This window comes from Calidris pugnax, unplaced genomic scaffold (assembly GCF_001431845.1).
Source record: "Calidris pugnax isolate Ruff unplaced genomic scaffold, ASM143184v1 scaffold24, whole genome shotgun sequence".
NCBI lineage: Eukaryota > Metazoa > Chordata > Aves > Charadriiformes > Scolopacidae > Calidris > Calidris pugnax.
Genome location: NW_015090922.1, coordinates 35939011 through 35945142, shown reverse-complemented (window position 1 = coordinate 35945142; position 6132 = coordinate 35939011).

Sequence of the window (6132 nt, the reverse complement as noted above, 5' to 3'; positions counted from 1 at the left end):
AGCCAAGAAGAGGGCAGAGTTGCTGCAAATTACTGTGCCCTGGAGTAGCCATGCTCAGCTGGAGGATTTGGATGGACTGTACACAGAAAGTGAGCTTCTGGTGAAGGTGCTTCTATGGGAAGGCTGGTACTGAAGGAACAAAAGCAGCTGTTTAACCCATGGCAGAAAATTCTGACTAAGCAGAATATCCAGACCCAAGTTGATGGGGGATAGTGTGGGCATTGTATTCAGGAATATGCTTTCCAGAGACATCTGCCCTGTCTTTGGTTTGTTAAATATTAAGTAAATATTGTGCAGAATCCTTTCTAACTTTTGTGTGGTTCAAAGTGTGGGACTGGAAATCCAGGGTTTCTATAACTGTCTCCTGATGAAACATTTCTAAGTGTTTTGTGGGGACTTTCAGGGACCCGTGCCACCCTCAGAGTCTGAGCAGGAGCCCGGCCCAGCTGTCCCACAGGAGCGATAAACGGGAAGCCCCCTCTCGGGAGTCTGTTGCTGTTCCCTTCCAGAGAGTTTCTGCTTTCAGTCTGAGCATAAGAAGCCTTCCAAAGAATGGTGCTGCTCCAGGGTGTGATTCATTTGAGGTAGTGCTGCTGAGACAGTAGGTTTTCTCTTAGCCCTTCCTACTTTTAATCTGCTTTGTTAAAGAACCAAGATGTGTACTATCGTGCTGTCCTCCACTCGTTTCCACAGCACGTTTTTATACATGCAAAAAACAGACCACATTTGACAAGGATGTGGATGGTAAAGCAAATGAGTTCTTGCTGCAATCATAGTAAGAGAAAAAACAACTTTATTCTAAGAAGATGGGTTCTTGCTGAACACCAGAGATGCTCTTATGGGAGAGATGACAAAAGTGGCTTAACAGCATGAAGAGTTTCAGCAGGCATTCCTAGGCTTCAGCTCGCCCCCAGCCACCCGTGGGACATACAGAGCCTCTTGTTTAGAGACAAACACCCTATTTGAGGTGAATGTGCTCACTTCACAGCAGAAATAGCTTTTCCTTCTCACAACAGGTAAGTGCTTAAGAACTGACAGTTTATGAGAGTAGTGTATGGAAGTAAATAGTCAATTTGCGTTGATGGTCAAGGATTCTTCAGAATAAAAGGTTAAAAAATACATCCAAAAGTTGTATGCCTTAGTGCTTTGAAAAATATACCCAGTGTCTTCAGATTACCTGTTTGTATTTTTAAGGTGAAACTTTCAAAATGTGGATGTTTCAAAAATTAGGTGACAGCAGAAAAGCTCCTTATTTGGAGGCAAGTACTTAATGTTTAGGTACGACTGAAAAAGTAGCATTTCTAGGCTACTTTGCTGACACTGGAGGGGTCGCAGTTCGCCCGGTACACACATGGACGGCTGAGCACTCTTGAGTTTGATGGGATTTACTGCTGTGGTCATTGGAAGTTAAGGTTGTGTACATGTGGTTCTCCTGGAAATGACACGAACGAGCTGTAGGGTCGGCTGAAACCACAGACATTTCCTGCTGTTCCCGTCCTCCCAGAGGTGTTGGAGCAGGAAGGAGTTTTTATTATCCAGGAGTTGGAGAGTTGACTTGTTTTGGTCTAATGAAAGCTCACACTTCCCTGTCCTTGTTTCCGCTTCATCAGTGCTATCTCCAACCTTGGTTTCAGTATTGACCTTTGGTGCTTATGGTAGTTAAAAACCGGAACAGAAGAAAAAACCCCACCTTCCTCTACAGTGTTGAGAATGACATTGAAAATGTCGCAGCAGAAACACCAGCTTCTTCACTTTGACTTAGCTGAGGCCTGTTTGAAGGGGAGCCCTTCGTGCTTTAGGCTCTGTGCAGACGTTAAAGGCTTAAAAAATAGCTGCTTAGAGTTTTCTGATGTATTCCCTTATCTGTAACAACTTAAAAATATGGTGTAGGCTCTCTAAACTCTTGTATTCCATGGATAAGAGGAAGTTGGAGACCTAGTTGTAGTCATACATTACAGTTCCTTTAGTTCTCTGTGGACTTGAAGTGGACTTGACCAAAACCTTGTTATGAATGGGGTCTGGTCTTAAAGCACTAAAGGCAAGTGAGAGAGGTCAGGGTTTTGCGACAGAGACCCCTTTTCAATCCCAGGGATATCACACGAGCGAGTAGAAGTAGCGTGAGGATTGTATGCGAGTGATTTGTGTTCCAGGGTGGGTTCCCTGCGTTGGTCATGGTGTGTGCTCTGCCTGATGGCTGTGGGCCACCTTCCTGGTGGCTCCCTCTTCCTTTTCTCAAAGGTCAGGAGGTTGTGTGTGAAACTCCCTGAGCCTAACCCTGGGTTGTGCTCTGGGTGGGCTGGCAACACCTAAGCGTTCTTCACCAAAACCCCCTTCTGGCACGATGACTTGGTGTGTTTGCTCTTCCTTTGGGACATGTGCCCAAAGAGTTGTTCTGTGTAGCCTCATGCGTGGATGGAAAAACGTGCCACGTGTCCCTGGTTCTGGGCTGCCATGAATCTTTACTCTCTGTAGGTAAAGCTGTACCTGCTTCCTTCCACTTTTCAAAAAAAATCCCAACAACCACCCAAACAAAAAAAACTACAACAAAACAAAGCACACCCACCCACCCCCAAACTTAATTATTTGGACAAGCATTTTAATTGCACGTCCAAATAATTTGCATGTCCAAGTTTAAGAAGTTACAGTCAAAATTTTCAAGAAGTTCGAAGTAATTTCTGAATCTCTCGCTGCTCTTACCTTTGTCAATGTTACCCTCCTATAGCTGGATTTTTTTCATCTAAAACTTGTATGTTACTGACAACAGGATTTCGGGTTTTGCTTGAGAGCCTCCTTGAGCTTGGGCAATGTCTCTCCTATTGTGTCCATCACCTGTTGCATGCATAGGGGCTGAACAAGCAGTTTGGAAAATGCTAAATTAAGATTTATGGAATCTTGGTCAACAGCAGGCTGAACATGAGCCAGCAGTGTGCCCAGGTGGCCAAGAAGGCCATCAGCATCCTGGCCTGTACCAGGAACAGCGTGGTGAGTAGGACTCGGGAGGTGATCGTCCCCCTGTAGTCGGCACTGGTGAGGCCCCACCTCGAGTACTGTGTCCAGTTTTGGGCCCCTCACCACAAAAAAAGACATTGAGGTGCTGGAGCGGGTCCAGAGAAGGGCAACGAAGCTGGTGAGGGGTCTGGAGAACAAGTCTTATGAGGAGAGGCTGAGGGAGCTGGGGTTGTTCAGTCTAGAGAAGAGAAGGCTGAGGGGAGACCTTATTGCTCTCTACAACTACCTGACAGGAGGATGTACAGAGGTGGGGGTTGGTCTCTTCTCCCAAGTCACAGGCAACAGAACAAGAGGAAATGGCCTCAAGTTGCGCCAGGGGAGGTTCAGGTTGGATATTAGGAAAAATTTCTTCATGGAAAGGGTTATCCAGCATCGGAATGGGCTGCCCAGGGAAGTGGTTGAGGCACCATCCCTGGATGTCTTCAAAAGATGGGTTGACATAGTGCTTAGAGAGATGGTTTAGTGATGGTTTTTATCAGAATTAGGTTGATTGTTGGACTAGATGAACTTAAAGGTCCCTTCCAACCTCAACAATTCTATGATTCTATGAATTGCTACAGGGCAGTATTTTTGTGTAAAAGTCTTGGTCTGGTTACTGACAGACGGCACTTTATCTCAGTGAGGAAGCCCGTAGCATCTTGGTTAAAGGCTGCTGCTGTGTTAAAAGGCAGCAGTACACCGTACCTGAGGTTTAGGGCTTCCAATAAATCGCTGAAACTGAAAGACAGTTCCAAAAACTTTCTGAAATCTTAAGCTGAAGAGCAGTAAACTTTTGAACTCGAAACTTGTCTGGGACTTTCTGATTGTAAAAGGTACTTTTTATTATAACGCCAGTGGAAAACACTTGAGTAATAGCAGTATCTTTTTATATAAAAGGCAGAGGAAAATTAGGTATTTTAGGCAAAAACAAGTTGAGCCCCTGCTACATCAGATCCTAAAATGAGACTGTCATTACCCAAGAAGTAAAAGAAGTTACTATTGGTTGTGCTATTGAAACCAGCCCTTCTCTGGTCGCCCCGGTCTGTGGCCAGATGGAGTGCTCACGGCTGCAGCAGAGCTTTGGGGAGGGAGGAGAGGTGCTCATTTTCGCAAGTAAGGTAAAAATACCTTTTCCAGAGATCCTGGCTCTTTACCAGCCTCAGTACGGGATTGCCCGTCGGGAACTGATCCAGCACTCGGGCAGGACCTGTTAGGTCAGTGATGTAAATTTTTGGGGTGAACATCTGCCACCAAGTCAAAGTTTCCACCGTTTCCAACAGGGAGAGAATTTCATTGGCAGAAAACATCTAGACTTTGCCTAATAGTGTGTTAAAATCACTGAAAATGGGGAGTGTAGCTCGTACTGTGAAACGGTGACTTGTTCTTAGTGCCCAGGAGGTTGAACTGAAAGCGTCTGGCTTGGGGGTCTGACCCAAGCCTTGCTGAAGGCAGCAGGGATATATTCTTGCTCAAGGCAGGATCGGGATTGTATTAGTTCCAGGAACTATTTAAAATATTCCTGACGTTAGACCTGCATTTGATTAAGCACTGACTTTATCCTGACTGTCTTCTGCTGGTTAGGGGCTAAAGAATTTTCGCTGTGACACTACGGCCACCAGCGCTTGTTTGATTTTCCCAGCAGGTGAACTTTTTCAGATGAGGAAGAGAGTAATAACACTTTTCTCTGGTGCTGATACAATAAATGACTGTTTCCTTTAGCAAAGCAAATAGCTCACTGGGGTGTGTAGACGAAAACACCTGTGGTGTTCCACACAACCACTTTCAAGAGAATGTTTTTTTTTCCATATGAAAGTCTAGAACCGCCAGGAAAGTGGTTTTGCACAGAAAGCCTCCTTAGACGTCACGCTTGGTCCTCTCCGTAGCCACCAGGAGCTGCCACAATGAGGGTGTCTGGCTTTGAAGTGGGTGATGATTCTTTATGGTGAAGGTCCAGCTGTTTCACGACCCAGTAAATCCTCAGTCTTCAGCTCAACACAGGAACACCCATTAGTGGGGGCATCTTCCCCTCCAGAAACCCCTCCACCTGCAGTCTTCTCCCTCTTGAACATAATACCATTGAGCAGCAATAAATCTTTGCGCTGTGATAACTCATAGTGCTTGTCAGCACCACGGAGCAGAGCGGAGAAAGGAAATGTCTCTGCCTCGTGGTTTAACCCCAGCCAGGGACTAGGACCACACAGCCCCTCGCTCACTCCCCCTGTCCGCCCGCCCCAGTAGGATGGGGAGAAGAAAGGGAGAGGTGAGATAATAACAGTGAGATAAAAACAGAACAGTAACAGAAGATAAAAATGATAATAGAGATGATAATAATGGTGAAAGAATATACAAAATAAAGTTACACAAGTCACTCTCGTCACTCGACGATCAGTGTCCCCAGCAGTGATCCCTGCCCAACCCTCATTTCTATACTGAGCATGACGTCTATGGGGTGGAATATTCCTTTGGCCAGCTTGTCCTGTCTGGTGCCTCTCGGCTTCTGTGGGAAGCTGAAAAGGTCCTTGGCTGATGTAAACATCACTTAGCAACAACTAAGACAATATGTATTATCAACATTACCCTCACGCTAAATCCAAAACACAGCAGCTACTAGAAAAGGAATTTCTCTCTACCCCAGCTGAAAGCAGGACACTATGGCACCGCAGCCTTGAGGTCCCAAATGTTTATCTGCGCTGGTGTGCGAAAGGGTTTGAGACCATCCAAAGATTTAAATGTGATTCTTTATTTTGCACAGTCTTCTGTCTCTCACCCAGTGATCACCCGGGTAAAGGCCCCTAACAGATCTCAGGAGTTGGATGAGGGTCTGCCTGGCTGACTGTGATTTGAATGACATTGGAGTTTTTTTGCTCGTGGCTTTTTACAGTAGGTGGGTTTAGTCATTTCACCACAAATGAGGAGCGCAACGTTCCCTTATCTGATTTTCTTCTCGTTTCTTTTTATAAGCTCCGGTTTGCTCTTAATTTATGTAGCAAAAATACCGTTTTACTGAGAAGAAGGAGTTTAACCCATCCTACACAATGTCGTGGGCTTTGCTCTGCTGCCCTCCTGGTTTATAAATAATGCAGCAGCTTTCTCTTTCCTTTCCAATAGGGGCTGCTCCGCGGTGGTCTCGTGGTGAGGCGTTTT